This window comes from Phalacrocorax aristotelis, chromosome 3 (genome assembly GCF_949628215.1).
Source record: "Phalacrocorax aristotelis chromosome 3, bGulAri2.1, whole genome shotgun sequence".
NCBI lineage: Eukaryota > Metazoa > Chordata > Aves > Suliformes > Phalacrocoracidae > Phalacrocorax > Phalacrocorax aristotelis.
In genome coordinates this window covers 49509867-49532852 of record NC_134278.1, presented here as the reverse complement: position 1 = coordinate 49532852, position 22986 = coordinate 49509867, and the positions used below count along the sequence as shown (strand labels likewise).

Below are 22986 nucleotides of genomic sequence, written 5' to 3'. Positions count from 1 at the left end.
TGCTTAAAAGACATGACGATGTTAAATGCTGTTACAGTGATTTAATGAGTATTTGGTTTCACTGCAACGCTGGAAAATCAAGAGAGTTTCAGTTTGAGCTTGAGTAGATTCTGGTCAAAGGCTTTCAGTATTTTCCATTTTAACAAATTTTATAATTTTGTATTGTTGAATTTTGTTGAAATTATTAATGAAAGGTATCTATATTGTACAAAGTCTGCATCACTTACTTTTTTTAACACAGTGTGTGGATGGATGCTGCCAAGCCTGTCCTGCATGGCTCACACAAGGACATACAGGGTTCCTTTGGCAATTGAGATCACCTGGGCTTCCTCAGCTTATGCTGAGCAGCACCACACTTCACACATCAGCCTTTCAGACTGTGCCTCTCCAGAAAAAATATGCCAGTCTCTGTACCTCCCTCCTACCCATCTGGTAAGCACTGGCCATGGGGCCACTTTGTTTTGCTCTAGCACCTGACTCTTTTTCATCAGCTTGTGCCTGCAAGACCTCCACCTTCCAACCAGTTCCCTGCTGAGGTACAGTGCAGCCTTGTGCCTGTGGCCTTTGGAGAGCAGCTGCTTTTAGCCCGTTATGGCCAAGGCCTTTTGTGCGGTGATTTATTTCACAGTGCTCTGTGACAAGGACTGTGTAGCTCCATTAACTGTTTTGGTAGGCACAGTTTCACCTGGAACCTCCAAGCTCTGATACAGACAAAGAAAAGTAACTGAGGCAAAAGAAATACAGCAATTAGTAAAACTAATTTCAGGAAAACTTTGTGGCAATTGAGAACGCCTTAAAGGAAAAAAGAAAAACTTTTAGATAAAATTAGCAATTGTACAGAATACCTCCGTCATGGTAGCCAGATGACAACGCAAAACAGGAAATCTCACTTACTTGCCTAAGTGAGAAAAACTGGAGACCTTTAGTCGTCTAACTATAATTTCCAGTATTTTGTATTGCTCACTTTATGGAGCCAGAAATAGACAAGAGACCCCATACAAACATGAAGCAGTATTACAGGAAACATGCATTTTTCTTAATTTTAGGGAGGTGCTTACCACATTTGTTTACGGAATCACTCATTCTGTTTACAGGGACATTAAATGCATGAGTATCATTTTTCCTCTCTGTGATTTTTATACACTGTGCACTCATTCTGAAAGTAAGTCAGTGGACCCCGTTTTATACAGTACAAGCCTAGCACTACAACATAGTCATTACAGCGCTTCCTACATGCATTAGTTATTGAAAGGGTTGACCCCAAAATAAAACGATGCAAATCACATTAGCGCTCAAACTGAATGCTGCTGTGATGGGAGAAATGGAAAGGCATGAGTGCATCTGTGGCATCACAACAGCAGCAGGGGCTGCTCACCTGAGCTGCAGAGTCCTCTGTCAGGGCTGGGGAGGAGGAGGCAAGCCCAGGGATGGCAGCTCAGAAAGAAGAGGGGGGACCACGGGATCTGGCATCACCACAAAGGAGAAACAAACAGAGAAGGGCAGAACAAGAGAAAATATGTGCTAAAACTTGAGGGAAACCAGAGTGAAAGAAACAGGTGTGGACAAGTAGATAAACAATCACGGGAAAAAATAATCAGTCATCATTCTTATTTTCAAAAATAAAAGAGTAGATGAGAAGGGCAAGCCCACCCTTTAGATCGGACACAGGAAAACGGAAGGTGAGAAGAAAGGTTAACATGAAAAATGGAAAAGGAAAGAGAAAAAAGGGAGAAAAACCTCATGAAAAATGAGAAAATTGTGAAGCTTTTCCTCCCCCCCAAACAGAAGTTCTCCCTTGTCTTGTTTTTCTCTTGGCAAAAAAAAAATGCAGACTGAAAGAAAGCAAAAGGATTATTACAGTCTCACGGTAAGGAGATAAAGGAGGGGAGCAAACTGGATATCAACTGTATTCATCAGAAGATCTGTAAGGGAGGAGTAGCTGAATTCAAGAACACTGCAATGCAAAAAGAACACTTCTTCAAGGAGGAAAACTATCTGTCCAGCAGAATTCCTGAAATATTACTGCAAGCCCGCAACTTTGTCCAAAAACCAGTAAATAAAACTTCTGTCTGAAACTTTTCCCACCATTCCAAGACAGTTGGTATTTAATCTAAATAACCTCCTGCTGAGTGTTGATCGCAGCCTGTAGCTCTGCAGTCCAGCCTCATCACGGCCCAGTCTAAATAGAGCTTTAATAAATACTCAGCTTAAATTCACTCAAATTCCAACTTGTTTAGATTATGATCTCTATTTCCGAACCCGTAATGGCTAAACTGAAAACTGGAACTTCTTGATGTCTTGGGAATGCTGAATTTTCCTGTCGGCTTTAGGATTGTTGTGAAGCCACTGCCGTTTGGTGTATCAGAAATTTTGGCTGGAAAAAATATGTGTTTTCAAAAATATGGTAATTCTACAGCTATGGTCAGACTACAGTATTGAGAATGCCTCGATGGTAGGCCCACGAGCACTGCATCCCAGGTAGAGGCCGTCTTCTGACTTCAAGTATTGACCTGTGTTGTGGCAAACAGGGAAGGGAGACCAGAGCTGTGTTTGTTTCACCCCGGGTACTTCCCACCTCGCTCCAAATGCTGTTTTTACAAGTGGTGTGCTTCCACCCCTCTGTATCCATTTTAATGGCGTAGGCACCGCACTGCCTGTTTGGTGCCTACCTTGAATCCCACTGAGTCACCCCTCCTCACAACAAATCGTCACTGAACAGCAACAGATTTATGGCCCTGCACAGGGATCCAAACACGAGAAAATTAGATGTGTTCAAATCCAAACTTCACAGGAGACTGAGCCTAAAAAACTGCAGGCACCATTTCTATTTACGTGGGTATTTTTAAGCTCTCTTAGAGACCCTACTGCCCTGCTGACAAGATAATTTTTCCTCGAGAAGAATAAAGGAGACTGCCTGTTTGGAAGCAAATGAGAAGGCCTCACCAGCCCTTGCTTAAACGCAAAGCACTTGCTGCTGCAAGAGAGCTGGGACTGCAGTTGCTCCTTCAGCCAGATACCTCATCCAAAATAGCCCTTTCCCACCTGCCAGATCCAGTCAGCACCCCAGAGGAGGGCTTTTACGGAGCCCAGCTATCATTTCCTCCTGCTTTAGATCGGTGACCCAATGCTAACACTATTCCCCGCTACAACATTACTGCACTGACTGACAGGGTCAGTCCTTGCTAGATGTCACTAAATCAACATCCCTCCAGGGTCTCTTTCCCAAGGGAGAATACATTCTCTTGGGTGACCTTCGGAGTTCACAAGTGACTGACGCAGAAGCCCTGCGCCATCCATCACTCCAGCAGGAGGGGACATTTGCAGCGGGTCAGAATGGCACGGGACTGCCGTGAACTTCCTGCACCCTGCCTCCCGCATACCGAGCCCCGCTGCTTCCAGTGATTCATTTCTCCGGAGAAGGGAACAGAAGGTGAAGTCAATGAAGCCGCTGTGCGCAGCAGAGGTCAGGCCCAGGAGGGAACCCAGAGTGCACACACACGCATACACAAGAGACAGAGAGAGGGCAAGCGTGTTTTCTATTAGCTGCCGGCTATAAATATTACCTTTCAGGTCAAATATTTTGTTTTGAAAATAGCCAAATCCAAGGACTGCTTCCACCCATCAATCTAAAAGGATGGGAAAGAAACGTCAATGCTTTCTTCATCCGAAAACTAGCACAAAACAAACAAGGTCATGGCTGCTTCACAGCTAACTGAGTGACTTCTATAAGCTCCTCTTTTGTTCCTTACCAAAGTAAGAGAAAAGCCAGATTTCTGATGCATGCAGGAGCAATTCCCAGGACAATGGTTGGAGGAGCAGTCCCTCATGTAAACTGTGATCTGAAGTGCCTATAGAGCAGATCTAGAATTGACCGACTGATTTGCAGTGTGAACATGCAATACAGCTAATGCTCTTACATAAGAAAATATTAAACCGTATAACCAAAAGATTATAGGGTAGATTAATTTGCCAGGAGGTATGAATCTCCTTTGACTAATACCTCCTTTACAGTTATTAATTGCCTTCTTTAAAAAAAAAAAGGAGAACAATACAGCCTCCTTCACCTTACATTGCATGTTGCTCTCTGAGGAGTATTTGGGAAAAATTAACTGCTTGGCTGACAAGTGACACCTAAGGCTTGACATACGGCCCTGTTTCCCTTAACACAGCCCTTACCGGGGTTAGGAGGAGTCTGGGGGACACAAATCAAGAGACTGCCTTCTGAATTCCCTCAGCCCATCCTGTTTTGGTAGCTGTAGCAGCTCACAGCCCCAGCTGCAGGCAGGCAGCCACTGGGAGCACACCTGCTGCCCACGTCCCAGTGTGGGCACCATGCTGGTCGCCTTTTCCACTGGTGTTTTCTCTCTCCATTTGCTGAGCAAATGACAGGGGGGAGGCCTGTGTTACTCCACTCACAGCCACGCAGAGTGATGGGGGTCTGGGCACCATGGGTATCTTGAGTTCACAATTCTGACTTATAAGAAACCCCTGCTCAAAGACACTCCTCGGAGAGCTGAATTTTCACTCATTTACACTAGGTGCTGCACAGAGTTTTGTGAGGTAGCGTGGAAACACCACAACATCAAAACCCAAAGCAACTCATCCCCCTCTAAATACACTACCACCAGCTTTATAAAGATTACTTTTTTCATTCTGGCAGCTGCAATTATACATGGTAACTCCTCATAGTGTATTTTTTATGGCCTAGTAAATACTCTGTAGTATGTTTTGAAAAATAAGAGAAGGTTAATAAGAGGAGACCACACTATAGCTGGGGAGCAGAGTGCCCTACCTGGCATGCTAGTGCTGTCCTGTGAGTCCATGGGGTGGGAGGACAGGACCCTAAGCACACCTCACCCATTGCTTCCCATCCTCATATTCCCCACGGCAAAGGCAGAACAGGCAGCTCAGTGCTCAAGTTCCTTTCTTGAATCCAAATACATGCATTCTTCTCAAACACAACCATGCTAGCAGTTATGCTGTAGAGCTGGTCACTGATGATTTTTACATACCAGTGCAGCCAGGAGTGTCTCAGCAGAGCTGGAAGTATCAGCACTTTCCTAGAACAGACAGGTAAGGAACAGGACAGCAGGAAGAGCTATTACCACCAGTTCACCTGGGCTGTGCATTAGTAACTTGGCAGCAGAACACCATTACACCCTAACTGGGCAGCCACACTTTGGAGCTAGTGAAAGCATTTTTGCAGTGCAAGCCTGACACCCTGCTGCTCTATACTCCGGTTCTGGGTGAAGCATGGATCCGGGAAGACAGGGCTTACCCTTCTGTCCTGCAGCACCCCAAGCTGCTGCACCGAGAAAGGATGCTGACACATGTGCCAGAATAGTGGCTATTCTGCTGTGATAGTATGTGGGACCCCTTTAATTTTCAGTATCAAGTTGAGCATGTCCTTAACTAACTCTTAAATCCTGTTTTTTGCCATCTTTATAGACAGCCTGAATTTTGAAGGAAGTGAAAACCCTCTTGTACACGTGCCTGACCAGCTGCCCAAACACAAGTGGTACCTATGCAGGAGGTAAGGATTTCTTCTCAAACAGGCCAACACAGTTTCATGGCTGAAGTATGAGGACTAACGATCCATGGAACAACTTAATTACAGTAATGTGACTGGAAGGATATTTCTTACTTAGCAGAATACCTAACCCCTTTTTTTCCAAAACAGAAAGCTACTTAAAAGGCAGTGGCAGCATGAAAAGAATACAGCAGAAGAGCAGCAAAGTTGCCCACAAGAGGCTCTTAGTTATTTCATCCTCTAGCTACCATTTTCCTACCATGTCCACTGTCTACAAAAGACAGTATTGGAAGGTTTACCATATTCACATCTCCATGTATATAAATCTCATCTGTAAATAATGATGACTAAAAGAGGGGCACTGTTCTGTCTTATGCTGCCAGATCAGGTATACCAAAACTAACTCCTTTACAGTGATGCCTGGGCAGAGGAGGACTGTGCAAGAGCACGAAAGAGGGACCCTTGGATACTTACTGTGTAGGTCTTGCCCTAGGCACAGAAACAGGTAGGAATAGCAGTGGGGTGGAAAGGCAATACTAGTATTAGGAAAGGGTATACATTCAGCAAAAGTATGAATTGCGGTAGGTAAAGAAATTGCCACATGCACTAGGAACCAGAGAGAGACACTGAGGCACCGTTTGTCACCTAAGGTGCTACTCTCTGGGCAGCACTGTTTGAGGTCCCCCTGCCTCTACACCCTCCAGTGGGTGTATGTCTGCAACAAGCAGCTGCTACCCAATTGTTTATCGCTGTTATGGCTGTGCTGGTTTATGCACTGGGATGGGATTAACTGGGGTTTTTAGGTGATTGGGCTGGGATGATGACTAGCTGGCTGAGACTCTAGCCAGCCAAACAGAGATCACCACAGAGGTGCAGAAGGCGGGTGGGGGTGGAGACAACAGGAAGGATAAGCCTGTAGCAGCCCTTCCACCCAACAGTACAGCCTTTTATACACAAATCAAGTTTGCAGCGTAGAGGTCTTGTTAGAGACAAAGCTGATACTACACTACAACCACATCAAAGAGTCTTTTTTCTTTGTCTGCGCTTGGTAAAGAGCGTGTGACCTCTTATTTCAGATGTGGATTTGACATGTACCATATTCTGGTCACCTCAAGAACAGCCTAGTGTCGTGGCTTTACTTGCTCTGGTCCTTAAGATCACTCAGAAGCTGAAGTGAAATCCAACATACAACAGCCTTTAAGTGTGACTTCATGGTTACTTATGCATGAAGGTTTGCAGGTTGGATTTAATGCAGTGGCATGGGTTTTTAACTGTAAATGCTTTTAGTTTCCCTGATATACGTCTGCCTATGCTGCCACAATAGAATTCAATGGCACTGTATGTCTGCATAAGATTACTGACACGCAAGAAGCAGCATGATCTAAATGCTAATCTTTGGTTTGTAACCAGTTCGCTGGGGAGACTTCTCTTGAGATGTTTTTTTCCTATTTTTATACTCTTCTCTCAATTCTTTCTGGTTTTTCCTTGGTTATTGAGACTGTTGGCTTTACATTTCTTAGTAAAGATTAATTTTACATTAAATATAACCAGGCAGAAGGAGGACTGCTAGTCTGTGCACCTCTGAAGTAATGATACACATGAACCTCTTATAAACTGTTAGGCACCAAATAGTGCAATTTGGTGGTTATGCTGTATATACCTATCATATACAAAAGTTACACTGTACAACTTTCACAGTTCCCTCTACAGTGGGATGAGATGCAGTAAGATAACTGCTTCTCACACAGAATTCATGCCTAGGAATTATGCATATTTAAATATACAAAGCTATATCACAGTCCCCAAGACACATCTCACTGTAAAGTGAACTCAACATTTCTCCTCCATATAAAATAATGTAGAAGATATTAACTCTACCACCACAAAACATTTCTTCTCTTTCCTATCATCATAATTCTAAAATGGAAAGTGCTGAAAAATTTAGTTTTTCAGAGAGGAGTTTTCCAAAACACAACAGTTTACAGACTTCTAAAAAGTTCAGTAAACATGCTCATGCAAACAAACATCTTTGCAATGTTTCCGGTTTAAATAGTGCAGCAAGGTGCTGGTGTATGAGGACCAGAAAGTGAGGAGTTAAAATGAACAACTTCAGTGAGTTGTTCTCAACTGAGAAACACCTGGGAAATAAGCTAAAAGCCTAAGTAACTAAAGAAGTAACAAACAACTTTTTATTCTTAGAAGAAATACGCTTTTGTAAAAGCTATGCAATTTAATTTTAATTTTAATTTACTACCAGCTCTGAACGCACGTTAAGTATCTGCTCTTGCCGAGCGGATCAGTGCCAAGTGCAGCAGTATAAACAAGTTTACTTTTTCAAGTCAGGAGACATTCTGCTACATTGCTTCCCTTTATTTCTTTCAAAACTCTGGAAAGTTTGCTTCAGTAACCTCAAGCCACACTGAGATACCAGACGCTCTACTACTCAGATCCAAGAAAGGGACATAGAAAAGGGGGTGGAGGGGAGGAAGAGAAGAATTGTCTCAAAACCAGTTAGGAAGGCAGGAAGGGTTTTTGTTCTGCACAGTGAAATAGTTTTGTTTTGGGACAAATGAATAATGTTAAGCAATGTGAAACAAAAAATGACTCATCAATGGTTCCCAAAGAAAGTCTGCGTATTTTAAAAAATACATGTTGTATTTTGAAAGGGATGCTCTGAGACGCCGCGCTTTGAGAATGATTAAAGAAATTAAAAGCGTAAAAAAGTTTCAACTGAAAACTCTCCAACTTGTAACCAGAACAACAAATTGAATTCATAAACAACCAAGTTAATTGCTTTGCTTTCCAGAACAGCGCTTTTTGGCAAACAATATATTAGTCATGAAAACCTCTTTTACCCAACTCTAGCTAAACAGCACAGGACTGTTTCCCCAAATTTAAGGGATGGAAGAGCTGCTGTGACTTAGTTCAGATCACAGTATGCCTCTCTGGTTGCCGAAGGCAGCCAGTGATGTGCAGAGCTCCAACTACGCCTTATTTTCCCTCCACTCACTTTGGAGATAGGATAGCCAAGAGATAAGGGAGAGGCCCGGAAATTCCCCCCAAAGGGGAGGAGGCTGGAGGGAGGGAAAGCATGCCCGGAATTTTCTTCACAGGAGGTGAATTTCCTGGGAGCTGTGCAGGCTGTGGCATTTGCACGAAAAACTTATTCAACGGCTGCAGGAGCACATGGTATCAGCCTTATTTCTGTGAAGGGGAACTGGTAACATCACTGCAATCAATCAAATCTTGTTTGTGATGTACTTCAGCCACAATGTCTGTTATTAAGTTACCTAATTTTCTCAAAGTACTTCTCAAGTTATCTTCCCCCAGCACCCTTAACATACATAACTTCAAACCACAGGCCAGGTAACCTCATTGATCATGGTTGCTTCTTGATCTCTCTCTACCTAAACACACACCACTCTCAATACCAATTTTTTAAAGCTCCACTTAAATAGGACACTCCTCCAGTTTGAGAGCCGAGGACTGTTATCACTTGCCTCCTATCTTTTTTCACCTGTTTTAGTTCATGACAGGACTTTACCACTATATTTACTTTAGTACCTTTGTGAAAGATTATATCAAAAGAATATCCAAGTGTTTCAATTTTTGTTTTCGTACATTTCTTTTCCCCTGTTTTTCCTTCAGGAGAATCCAGAACACCCAGCAGCACAGTGCACCTTACAAAACTGTGCAACTACTCAGTGCCTATTACACTTTCTCGTTTTACTCGCTAGTTACCATCAGTTAGCAGGAGCAGAGATTCATTATGCTGCTGAATAATTCTTAGGAACGTTCTTTATGAATCTTAGGGGGGAAAAGCATAACTTCCTTATATTAAAAGTCTGTTGCCCCCCGTGTTAATGGTTTACAGGAGAACTGAAGGTGATTATTCTCACACCTACCAGAGCCACTTAAAATGCTCTTCACTTTCTTTAGAAGTCCCCACAAAAAAAAAAATCCAAACTCGGATATGTGTTTCAATATACTTTGTAACGCTTTTTCATTTCATTCTCCGGGGAAGGAAAAAAGGGAAATTCGTTGCCTTTTTCTAATTCCTCACCTTCATAACTGGCAGTAAGTGACTCCTGGATGGTTATTTCCCTTCATCATCTATTGTGGTAAAGCTGAGACAGTAATTCCTAGCATACAGTTGCTAGGAAAACCCCTACGATGTGTTAATTTTGATTATACAGTGCTAAAAGACTGCAACTGCTGCTAGGGACCTATTACCTAAAGTATATTAAAGCTTCAAGAGTATGAATGATGCCACCCATTAAACCAGTCCCTCTGACAGAAGTTAGGCTGAGGATGCCAGAGGAGGTGGTGCTGGTACTGAACAGTAACTCTGGGTGACTGAGCTGGACATGTGCCTCTCCTGCAGGGGCAGCAGCGTGACATTGCTATGAAAAAACATTTGCGTTACCGTGTGACTCTCAGTCACAAAGGCACCTGCACTTTTAAGCTCAGATGAACAAATTAAAGCAAATGTGTAAACCGTATGTTTCCCATTTTGAGGGCAGCCGCTCAGGCCGAGGACTTCAGGGGTCACATCAGCGCTCCCTGATGCAAAGAAAAGTGAGAAAAAAATAAAAACCTTCACGTAGTTTCAGCATATAAACTTGTTCCAAGAGGTGCCAAAAGAAATCGTTTCGAGCCAAACAGCTGGTTTGATGGCTGCGCTAATTACAGGCCAGGGCTGCTCCCGCTGCGCTGAAGAAGGCCGAGGCTTGTTGTGAGGCAGACAGATTAGCCACTGTTGCCCATCAGGGCCACCGCTTGAGTGTAGACAGAGACGTGGAAGGAAACATAAGAAGGCGGCATGTGCATAACCAAACAGGCTACCTTGCTGAAAAGAAACCCCCTAAAGCCATATTCTACTTCATTAGCACATGAAAATAAGGTAATTGAATACTTCATTCTCCCATCCAGAGCCAAGATCCATCACTCATGGAAATGGAGTTTTGATAAGGTGGGGTGTTTAAACGAGGCAGAAAGAGTCTTTGAGTGTGTGTTACTTTGTTTACCTGAGAGGAATCCCACTTAAATATAAGTGAAAAAGAAATAAAAATCACTTTATGAATCTTTGGAACACAACAAAGCCCCTCTGAGGATGAAACCTTAACAAACCCATTTTAACATTATTCTGAGGACAGAAGGCATTATGGTTGTTGCTGTGTTTATTTTTATATCAAAATCCACCTTTCTCTCTTGGTTTTGTTTTCCTCCTCTCCTTGAACTCTCTCACTCACTAGCTATTTTTGCTGTTTTTAAACATCACGTGTATAACGAGATTAAAACAAGCAATTGGTAGGGCAAGGTATTTTAATTAGACTCTTGTCATTGTTTTTTTAAGTTATGCATGTCACACACTCAGGTTTTGGGGTTTCGATTTTTCTCAACACTCCAGCTGATGACCAAAATAAAAAAATAAATTCAATATCATTCCCAGTTCCAGACTCAGGCGGCTCCTACTCTAGTTCTTTAGACTTATTTTAGGGAAGTGGGAAAAAAAAAACAAAACAGGGAAGATAAAAAATTCTTGTGTTTAAAAGCCAAAGACATAAGCAGAAACTGTTTTACCTCTTTAACAAGCTAAACAGCAACAAAATCATTTTCTCTCACTGGCTGATCACCTTAAGTATGAAGTATAATGACTGGCATTTCCAGAAAAAAAATATTTATGTAAATACTGCAAATAGACTCCTTGCCTCACCCAAAAATGCCTGCCATGGTATTGCCAAGTCTTTTGCAGAAAGCAGGAATTAGAAAGTCACAGAGCTGGACAGATTCCACCCTTGTTCCTTGGGTTTAAATTGAAGTGGTAGAGTTTCCTAGTTTGAAAATAGTTATAGTGATATATTATCTCCAAACATAAAGAAATATGACAATACAGAGCAGCTCTCAGTCACTGGCAACCACAAGGATTCTGATAACATTTATAACGAACACACCCCCATGCCCTTTAACAGAGATGCATAAAATGTCCCTACCTTTTGTCTTGCTCTCTCACGTGTACAGACGTGACAGAACAACGAAAAGGCTTTCCTGCTCAGAAATATGGGTAATAACTGCAGTGCTAGGAAAGAGCTACATTTTTACAACACTTTCAAGGTAACTGAACTGTGTTGATGCTAGGGCCATGCTACCATTCCCCCTTGTCCAGGCTGTCTGCTCCCACCACATCTTTGCTACTGGCGTGTCCGCTTCCGTGAAAAGCCAGTTCAGGGAGCCACCCCCTCAGAAACCTACTTGATTCTCTGTGGTTTAGCCTGCAGGTTGAGGGCTGTAAGGTGGCTTGTATGGGATCAGGTGTGAGCCAGCTCTAGAGCAAGAGAGAAAGTAAGAACTGGAAGGAAAAAGAGAGCTTAACCTGTTGTGGACCTGCACCTTTTGGAAGAATGCCACTTTGGCCAAATGACCGAAGATGGGCTAGAGGTAAACCTGAAGGGCTGGGGTATGGTTCAGCAGGGAGACATTTCACCACCCCTGCTCATAGCCAATATAACAGCGGGAGAATTACACAGGTTAGCATCTGAAGGCAAACATCCTTCACACCGAAGCTCCACAACAAAGTAATCTTTAAGGTAACTAGCTCCTACCATGTAGCTTTGAAATACATACAGCAGCACCACCTCCTCAAAGTCAAGTCACTATTTCATAGCTTGCCAACCCCAAAAAATAGGGGGCTGACACAGCAAGCACACAGTACCACCGGCTGACAAGCAACCACGCTGCTGCTTTCCGAAGAAGTGGTGGGCAAGCAAAGGAGAAGCTGGGCTGAGGGCTTTACTGCAAGGGAATTAGAGTAGTCCAGCCTCATGATCATAGCAGCACGTGCTGCTGTTGCACCACAGCTGCCATAGGCAACAGCAAGGCTGGTAACCCTTTTCTGTGCTGATGGCTGAACAGGCCTCCTAAACAAAATTAGTAGGTCACGAATTTAACACCCCCTTTAGTGCCTGCCAACAGAAAGCAAAAATAAAATAAAACCATGTGGCCGAGGGTTGCGTGAAATAGTGACACAGGCCTTACTGCATATTTTCCCCACCCTTCGACGGGGAGAACACACTGTGAAAACCGTGCAACTAAACCAACATTTGCAAATTATACCCAGCTTGTGATTTTCTGTGGAATAAATCCAGATAAAGTAAAATGAGGACTCGATCTGACTCCATCTCGGAAAGAACATCTTAAATCAAACTGCCCAAACAACAGTCTTTATCGCCTAATAAGATACTGAATTCCCAGGCCTGAGTAGGGTAAGCAAACAATGTACCCCAGGAATTCATCCAGAGCAAACTGGAGCTGCAGAACCCACAGGGAAAGAGAAAAAAAATGCGTATTATCGAAGTGCTAAGAACTTTCCACAACATGTTGAGAAAAGATTGCAAGAGGTCTTATGCACATTGAGCACGGACAGTAAGCTAAGTTACCCAACACCCCTGGATTACTACTTCTTACCAAACGTGCCCCAAAAGCAGACACACTAGTAGTTTCCCTTAGGCCATGTTTACACTCAGATGTCCATGTAAAATTCTCACAGTGCTGCTGCTGGCTTTGTTGAGCCAATGGAAAATTCTTCCTGAAATTCCCTGTTGCTGACAAAGCCCCAGCACTGAAGCAACATTATAAATTACATCATAAGCTGCCAAGGCATCTATCGTGACCAAAAATGTTAATACAACAGAAGCAGAAAACCGCTGAAGACTCTGGTCAGGGTAGTTTTGACTCTTATGTAAAACACCTTTGTTATACAGAAATCAAGTCGGATGTGTCACAGAAGCAAGCAAAAATTTGAGAATAAAAGTCTCTCTACCTTAATAAATAAAAAAGCTAATATTTCTGATTCAGGCAAATTCAGTTAAAGAAGATGAGAATTACTGCCAGGTGTAAGACAATACATTATTATAACACAAACACGTACCAGCACAAATCCCACATAACCTTCACTAAAAGAAAGCAAGCATAGTTCTACTTATTCTGCATATCTAAAATTAAATCTCTTTTGTCTTTTTTTTTTAGCTGTGCTTAACAATAGAGGAAGATTTAACAGGTGTCATTGTTTCTCCCAGGTGTAATAATCTTTTTCATTTGCCCATGTTAGAAAAGAAAAGCCATTCAATGAGCAGGCTGAAAGTGATGATTAATTAAACAACTTCCAGGGCCTGGGGGATCCTCCTCCATTTGGGATACATTTCCTTTAGCTGTAAGCAAACTGGAAGGCAAGAGACAAGCTCCTCCTCAGCTTTTTGTTTTAGCTAACATGTAGCTGTAAAAGGTCGAAGATGCTTAAGCTGGTATGTGTTTCTAAAGGCCTGAAGATGTTTCTCAGCTTACTCGCCAGCTTTTCTGGTATCAGTCAGGCAGGAATAACTGCTTGCTGCCTCAGAAAAACAATTTTTCTTTAAAAGTGCTTCTGACAGTATCCCAGAGCTGTCCAATGCAAGACTGGGCATCAGGTTTGATATTTAAGCAGCAGCGCTTGCTGACAGTATTTCTTCTTTTAATCACCAAGACCTGAATCTGCTGCTTTTTGAACTGAATATCCATATGCACTAAGAGAACCCCTGAAAGTAAGTCACCTCATTGAAGCAGGCTCATGACTGATTTTCTAGTGAAAACTCACAAACAATGAACAAGACGACAGGTCAGAGTTGGTAAGACATGTGGCCCCTTTCCCTTTTTCTTACTACAACAACACCTAGGGGACCTTTGATCTGAATGTCAGCAGTGAAAATACACAAACAGATGCTCTCTTATTATATACTCGCAGGTGTACATTCCTAAAACTGTTACATTCCATTACTTTCAACTGTGCTGGAAAACAATACCTTCAGAAGTTGACCTCTTCTCTCCTCTGATTGCACCTATATCCAAGTGAAAAGCATCACAGCCAGCACAGTAATCTAAACGATGGTAATGATCACGCCAACAAATGCAAGCAGCACATGTAAGGACAGGGCCACAGAGCTGGCTGAGGTTCGTCTGTATTACCTACTCAACAGGAACACTTCTGGGACAGGCAGCAGGAGTTCTGATGCTGAAAAGGCTGGATTTAAGGCTAACTCGACTCGATTTTGCCAGTGCAGGAAGAATTAGAAATCTTGTTGAAATAGATACAGCCCCTGTGGACATTCAGATCACTCCCCGTAACAACATGCGACAAATCATTTGTTTGGGCTGGGGCTATTGAACGCAAAAGCACATCCCATCCTTGTAGAAATAATGTTCCTACTCTTTTGAAAATCAGTCTCCAGCTTTGGCAGCTTAACATAGGAGGCAGTGCTCTGCTTCTGTTAAAAATATGCCAGTATACTTCAGTAACTGGGAAGGAGGAAAAAAGCGTGAGGAATTTTTCCATTTTTCTCTCTGATCGTTCTGCGCAGCGTTTATCAGCAGGCTGGTACTGCATCTCCTTTTGTTAGAAAATTAAAAGTTGAACTGCAAGCATAAAAGCCACCATGAACCATGCAATAACCTTCAGGCATTTTAAGAGCAGCAGAGGTTAGAAGGGCAGCTCCTGACTCTAAACAGCACCTATTGTTTCTCTTTCTTCTTGAATAACAAAAGCAGAGCTGAAAGCTATTTACCTGGTTTTACCTCAGTCAGATCTCATTTCCCCCTTTATTTTCAGTATATGATCTTATCAAATAGTGTCATTTCTAACAATTCCTTTGATCAGATATATTTTTGGTTGTTTTTATTTCATTAGTAAATTGTATAATAGATAACAGCATACGAAGTCACAGCAGAACAGCACTTAGAAGACTTCAGGAGTCTGTCACTGCATAATTAAACCAAAGGTGATTATTTTTAAACTTATAGGTTAATATGCTTTCATTTTGAGGGCCAACTTACAGTACAAGGCTCTGATCGTGGAAACAACTCCCACACAAACAACTTTCTGTCTGCATCGTCCTATGCGTTCCCCTCCCACTGCAATCAGATTCATATAACTGGACACTTAACTTGCACAAACACGACTGCAGAGCAAGGGTGGAAGGATAAAACTCCCGATCCGCCAAAATTTTGGGTGTTCTGCTATTTAGTGTAGCGTGTCCAATATATTATTCAAACTGTTTGTAATGTAGAAGAAAAAAAAAAAAGTTTGATTTCAAAACAAAAACCTTACATGAGTAGGCATCATGCAGAGGTTTTGTAACTGGCCGGGAGTGATCTGTAGTTAATATATAAAATCCTCTGAGATCTAGCCTTGAAAAAAAAATCCTCGCTACAGACAAAAGCAATCCACAATACGTAACTTCTTCCACTGTTCTACAATATTTATAAAACTTTAAAAGAAAAAAAAAAAACTTCTAGGGGTGTTCTTCTCTTTAGGAACAAAGTTCACACAAAAGTAATAATTTCTAGCTTTAGTGATATTCACTTAAAAAATTATTTTCTTTTTTTATTTTCCCTAAATCACTTCCCAACATCCACCTCTTGTCTTTTGCACACCTTGGCAGTTTCATTAAAAAGGTAAAGAAAAGAACAACCCACCAAACTTGAAAATATTTTACAGAAATCATTGTCCAAATCATAAGCTGCTGTTACAATCTTAAGGAATTGAACAGAGAAATTATTTTATTTTACCTATAAATTAAATGCCAGTAAAGTATTTGCAACCCTAAAAACACCATTAGACATAGCAACCTACAATGCAAGTTTATGGTATTTGAATCTTCATCATTAGCTGGAGTTTGTAAATACCATACAGGAGTTTAAGCAAGCCATTAAAAACAGTGAAATAACAGGACTTCCCTCTCCTATGAAAGCATCTTATAAATTCCTATTTTTAGGAGATTCTCATATAAAAATCTGTAAGTAAAATTTTCCTTACCATAACATGCTATCTATGAAATCTGGCTTCACTGAATGTTACATTAGCAGGACCAGGCTCTCAAGTCAGTATTATATCAGATCCTCAGCCGCTATAAACTGTCATAACTCCACTGGGGCTGATGTCCCACTAGGACTAATTTAAGACCTGCAAAGTGTTTCTGACAATAAAATAGATGCAAAAGACGACTGAAAACATGTCTGATTGCACAAGCTGGAAGTATATTGAAGAGAGACACATTTTTTGAAAATGGCTCTTATAGCCTTCAGTCAAATTTAGAGTTTTGTTAGGATATTTTCACTTCCTGCAAAGACTGTATCACCGATAGAAAATAAAATCAAGGCAGGCTCTGAAATGTGCTTTACTTTTTGGGCATCAACTCTTGCCCTTTTGCAGCCCCATTTCCATCCATAGTTTTTCCTAACTACAAACAAAATCAACATCTGAGTGCCCGTAAGAACTAAAATTATTGCATATATTATTGGGTTTCTACGTATCTTTATTGAGTCACTTGAAATGTTGTAATTACATATATTTCCTGCTTTAATAAAATGTTGGTGAAAGGTTTAGTTACTACGATCCTTTATAGCTCTGGAAGAACTGGCAGGCTGGAAAGAGGAAAGCAACTTTCCAGTCAGTTCAAAGGAAATGGAGTATGCTCATTTCCACTTGCAGAATCCACTCTTTATCAGACATTTCTGTGTGACCTTCTGCAGTGCAGCATCTGGGCACAATATTTTCATCTTATTACTTTTTTTTTTTCACTGAAGATATTATTAGTTTATAAGGCTCAGGAAAAACTGGGCATAGGGTGAGAAGGCGTTTGAGCAAAAATGTATGATTAGGCAGTTAATCATGCCCTCCTCACAGCTGCTCTGTCTGCGTGTGTGTGTCTTAGGATTTATGATTTCTCTGTTTTATCCAAATGTGAACACACACACACACACACACACACACACACACACACACACTTACAAGTACCCCATTTTCTTCAAAACAATCCATTTTGGGCAATCATTTAACAAACTTGATTACTTCTCTGCATTACTTAACAAGTTTTGCTAGAAGTATGCTGAAATTCTAAAAACGGCATTATACTTTGGTAGGAAAGAACAAGATTAAGCCTGAACTTTTGAAAATGAGTGGCCCTCTACTTAGGCAGAGTTTTCCCATGTCTAACAAGAACTAGTTCAGTAACACTGCCTTCAAAAATGTTTATTAGAGGCTTGGAAGATAAGAAAAATCATTTATTTCTCCTCTTTACTGCCCAAACATCATTTGAGTCTTCCCACCATACAAGATGTACACACTCAGCGTTTTCAGTTACTTTGTATGGATGATGCAGTTTCATAACTAAAACATTGAGACACTTGGCAGACACAATAAAATTATTCTGGGAAATGGGGGGGAAATGTTTCTAAACTTCTTCACATGACACAAATTGGTAATAAGAAGGTTACTAACAACGGTATTTAGGAACCTTTAATCACAAATACAGTATGATCAGGAAGCTATGTAGAGCACACCTGCATCTGGCAAGCTAGACAAGACTGGAGTGTTTCTGAATATAATCACGCTCCTTTTCAGGTGTGATTTTGAGGACAGCTACCTTCACAGGCTTGAAGGGGAAACTAGAGCATATATACTAATAAAGCATCATCATCATGCAAAAGAAAAGCCACCAAAGGCTTAAAGGGCGAGGAAAGTAAGGAAACGTTATCCCATCTTCATTCCATGCTTCTGGAATGTGGGCAGATCATAGTAAAAGTTTAAGTGGCAAGAAGATGAAAGGAAAACTGTTAAAGCCAAAAAGGACACTTACATCATCTGGTGTAAGTCAGTGGTGTTTCTATAGACTTCAGTGGAGATACACTGATTTACGCCAGTTGATGTTTTGGTCCAACAGCTTCACAGAAGATACTATCGATTAAATGTGTGTTCTATTTCAATTAAAAGCTTCTCTCGCCGTCATAGAACATCTTGCCCCAGCTGGAAGCCACTCTGGCATTTTTCTTTTTGCTAGAAAGTACCCTATAGGCAAATTCCAAAATAATAATAAAAAAAAGTCTACATAAATTGTCAACTACTGTTTGTTATTATTTATCATCTTCTGGCACACACAGACATGCCAGGCACTTTACAGAAAATACTTCGAAGACAATTCCTTGCCCTGCGGAGCTTAGAAGGCAAGGGCTAGTCCATTCTGCAAACACAGGGCACTGCTTTACTCAAAATTATTTGTATTACTTCAGTGGCATTCCTCACAGCAGTAAGATTGTGCTTATTACGCATGCTAGCAATTTCAGGTCTTAAGTGATAAACATGGCAAACAAGGGAGGATAAAAGAGATTTTAGACAGAAATGGTTCAGACACACTACGTCTAAAAATCTCTCTGAACCTGAACACTTTTTCTGTGCATTTAATAGCCCCCAGTTTTCACCATAAGTGCCTGCCCCCCCCGCCCCAAGACTTCAAGGCCTTATCTTTCAAAACGTCATTATGCAAGTATATGATGCTTAGTGTTTGGTTTCTAATGTGATACATTGCTAATGAAGAGATCCTTAGCATTGGTTTTAATAAGAAAGAGGAATCGGCACAGTGGCAACAATTCTTGAAGAGTAACACGCATATGGTTTCAAGCACAGCCACCCAGCCCTGCACGGAGCAGCAATACAACTGCAAACCCTGACAAGCCTTCCGCCCAGCCTTCAAAGCAAAAAGAAAAGTGGAACATGAGGCCAACTGTGAAACTGAAAGAGCTATCAGGTTTGAGGAGGGCTGCAGGGAAAAAACTCATAAATTACAAGGCTTAACAAGGAAGATCACTTTTAACTTCACATCCTGAGTATCGGGAAGCCGCTATCATTATTTCAGAGCATCCAAAAAGGAGGAGTGACCTATCAACTATCAAAAAGTGTTTCTAGAAATACTGTGCCTTCACATCATCAACTATTCAAATTTTACTTGGAACCAACAAAGATTTAGTTGTAATGAATATGGCAGATTCATACTGTCAAGGAATGACTGAAATTAACATATCTAATATACAGTGAATATATACATAAAGGCACATTCCCTTCTTTGCCCCATTTTCTCTCCATCGTACAAGCCTCATGATAAGATTTCAATACTATCTCAGGTTGGGTCTTTCACTTTTACAAGAGCTAACACTTAAATAACTTTCATTGTCGCTATAATGATTGGCAACACAAAGTAAAAAAAAAAATCTGTCAGGCTTCATTTATACAAGGCTTTTAGGAGAGTAATTGATTATTTTTATTATTTGTTACTTTTAAGACATAGGTGGAATCTAGTTAGTTTTCACTAGTCTCAAAGGAATGAATTTTGCAAACAAAGCCAAAAGAAATCAAACCTGTGATATCAGACAATCTGCATTCATGCTTCAATTTTCAAAAATACAATCTTGGCCATTAAGAAGAGCATTTCCAAACTTATCAGCTAAGCACATAGCACTGTATTTGAATCACAGCCACAAGACATGAAACACATTATTATTAAGCGCTTTAGCAAGCTCTTAACAGCTACTGAGAACACGAGCGTTTCTATGGCTTTTGGCCAGATTTAATGGGTTTGGAAATCAGGAAGATGAGATCTAGCAAAGGTATTTTTAGGATCAAATCTCTCAAAAAATAAAAATCATAATCTAAGCAATCATACATTCAATTTGCAGTTAAACTGTCAATTTTACTACTCTGCCTCTTCTCCTCTAGTTTCGTATTATGTCATAATATTTTAATTCTACAAAGGGAAAAGTCAACATGAGTACTAGAGGTACTCAAAAAAATTTAAAACTCCCACTGTGAAACAGCTTACTGTTTGCCAGTGTGCGTACTTCTGAAATTATATTAGCTGCTTTGAAAAGGTTACCTATTTCAAATTGAAATTGATGGAACAATCATTTTCACTGCCATCCAGAATGCTTTACAGGAATTACAGAAAGTTTTAAGTTGTTAGGCATATTACACTGGCTTACCTAATTTATGTAAAATCATTTCCTCTTTTGAAGTGTTTGATAAGCATTCATCTGAAGGATGCAGTGTCCCACATAAATTTATTACTACAGAAAAACTTAAGGAAATTATACTGCTAGCAGTAGAATCCATGAGAACACTTTAGCACTAGAAATTCTTTCATATAATCTGTCTATTTGCCTGAAAGAAATCACATATTTAGAGGAAAGAGGTATATTTTGCAAATTCTTGTAGTTCATCTGGAATTAGTATTTAATATTTATCAATCAGAGCAAAACGGAGCTCATCTGACCAGGAAAGCTAGGGCTCGAGTTAATTTGTCATCCACGATTATCACTTGGAAGTTCACTGACTTTATTAAAGACAACTACTGTGTGATAAGGATAGTAGAGACACTATTAACCATGTCATTTAAATTGCTTGAGTTGGCCTCGTGCCCAAGTCCTTCAGATCAGTATATATCAACACACTTGCTGCTGGCAGGGACTCGTGTAAAGGGGGAGAAAAGGAACTCCCTCAGAACTGAGTGTGCTGTAGATTTCTACAGTAACTCATGAGAATAAGCAGTATTACTCAGTCTTTGTGTTTTTGATTCCTAGACAAGAGAATGACAAAATAATCACCATCAAGTGAAAGACTCTGTTCTTCCTAAGGAAAAATAATGGGAAAGCATTTTTACTATTTTCATTTGAAATTACTTGAATTTGCATTTACTGGAACAGCATACTTTGCTTGTAACTGCAATGCTGACAAACTAACAAAGACACCCCCCCCATCACTTGCTCTGACAAATTTTATGATCCTGTATCTCTCCCACCCTTGCCTCCTCCCCAGGATCTCCCACTTTCACTTCATTAAGCCTGTAGGAAGGAGGAAAGTTCTGGTGGCTGGAGACAGTTTATTTTCAGAATTAGTGAGAGTTATTTTATTTCATTTCAGACAAGAATCGTGCCACAAACTAACATAACAACACGTTTGGGAAAGCTGTAATTAAGAAAGCACAAGGATATTTTTTTCCCCAATTCATACCAAAATTTAATACTAACATCTTTGCTGGAAAGGACCTACAAGTTTGGCATATTACTTCCACGTGTAGAAAACAGTCAGGAACAGAAACTTTTTTATTGTACTCTTCAGCTCCTTTTTTCCTAAACTATGTTCTGATTAAGAAAAGAAAGGGTATCCCTTTTTTGGAAGGGAGGAATTCATCAACTTAACAAGCATCTCAGTGCGTAAAAGCTGCTTATTTGTTTGCTAAAAAAAGCTGTGCTTCCCAATACCCACACCGTGGCCAGCAACAGCTCGGCATTCCCTTATTTACCACTTCCGAGCACGCGTGTGCTGGCACTGCGGGCCTGAGCGGTAGGCGAATGCTCAGGTACGCGCAGTTGGAGGACAGGAGGACACAGTTATTGGGGAAAAGGCTCTCTTACCTTCCACAAATGGTCCTCCGGCGTCTTCAAGTGAACGGTCTGGAAACACAAAACCAAAACCCTTGAAGTAAGAGCACAACCCGCAGCCAGCCCCGCTGCTTTGCCGTCCCCCCACACGCACCCTCCAGACCACTTTCCCACCGCTTGCACTACAAACAGCAGCTTTCCCGTGGCGGTTTGTTGTTTTTTTTTTTCACTGGTGAGCCATAAAACCGCCTGCTTGTCCAATTAATGAGAGCATCATCGTTTTCATTTACCTTTCACCATCTCCAGAGAAAGAAAGCAGAGGGGGGGAAACAGAAAAGCAAATGCGTAACAAGCTTCAGAAACACGAGTTTCAACTCATTTACAATACCAGATAAACGCTAATAGTTAAACTCCTTCCTCTCCCTCCCACCCTCACAATTACTGATGCCCTTCAAGAAATGAAATGGTTTTTTTGTTCTCGGTTACCAGAGGCTAGACAAACTGTCAACATCTCCACTTTATTTACGGGTTGAGCAAGAACAGTTCCTCAAACATCAACATTTTTTTACGTTAATCCTGGAGAGAATCCACTTCTCTAAACCTACACAATTTGCCAACTTCTGTAGTATTTATTTTTAACGAACGAGAGCGAGAGCCTTGAGCTATCCTCCTTGCCCTCAGAGAAAAGGAAGGGAGAAAGCGCGGCTCGGCTCTCCCAAGTTTAAAGCCCTTTTCCCCTCCTTCCCATACCACTCAGCCCTGGTCCCTCTCCATCCCCCACCCCCTCCCACCCCCCCAGCCCCCCCAAAATCTCTCCCCTCCCGATCCCCCACCTGCTCCACGTCCAGTGGGATTTCAAGGGAGGAAACAAAATCTGCCAAGTGGTTCCTTTCGGGCGATTTCTTCAACCCGTCTGGAGGTTTAAACCTGAAAAACAAACACCTCTATTGAATGCAAACTAAGCTTTGGGGGTTGCCGAGTTAATTCCTCGGCAGACAGCTACTCTCAGTGTCTGGTTACACAAACATACCTACAGACAGGTTGGAGGGGGAGTCCCTTAGAAAGCAAACGGGGGGGGGGGGGGGGGAAGAAAAAATAAATCAAAGCAAGCGCATAGATTGGAGGGGGGGACTCGGGAAGGCAGCGGGGTGGGCAGGCTGGAGAGAGGGAGGACACGCAGCAGCAGACAGGTTTAATATTGGGATGGGATGGGGAGAGTT

The 22986-nt window shown here is 41.4% G+C and overlaps 1 protein-coding gene across 1 annotated transcript in view; it reads right to left on the bottom strand.

The window, feature by feature from the left end:
- Positions 1-22679, bottom strand: part of PRDM1 (PR/SET domain 1) — a 102425-nt gene extending 79746 nt beyond the window's left edge. Inside the window, exons 1-2 of the mRNA XM_075087376.1 lie at positions 22600-22679; positions 21800-21838 (exon numbers count right to left, since the gene is read on the bottom strand). The gene's annotated coding sequence lies outside the window, so the exon portion shown is untranslated. The remainder of the gene's footprint in view (positions 1-21799; positions 21839-22599) is intronic.
- Between the last annotated feature and the right edge of the window lie 307 nt (positions 22680-22986).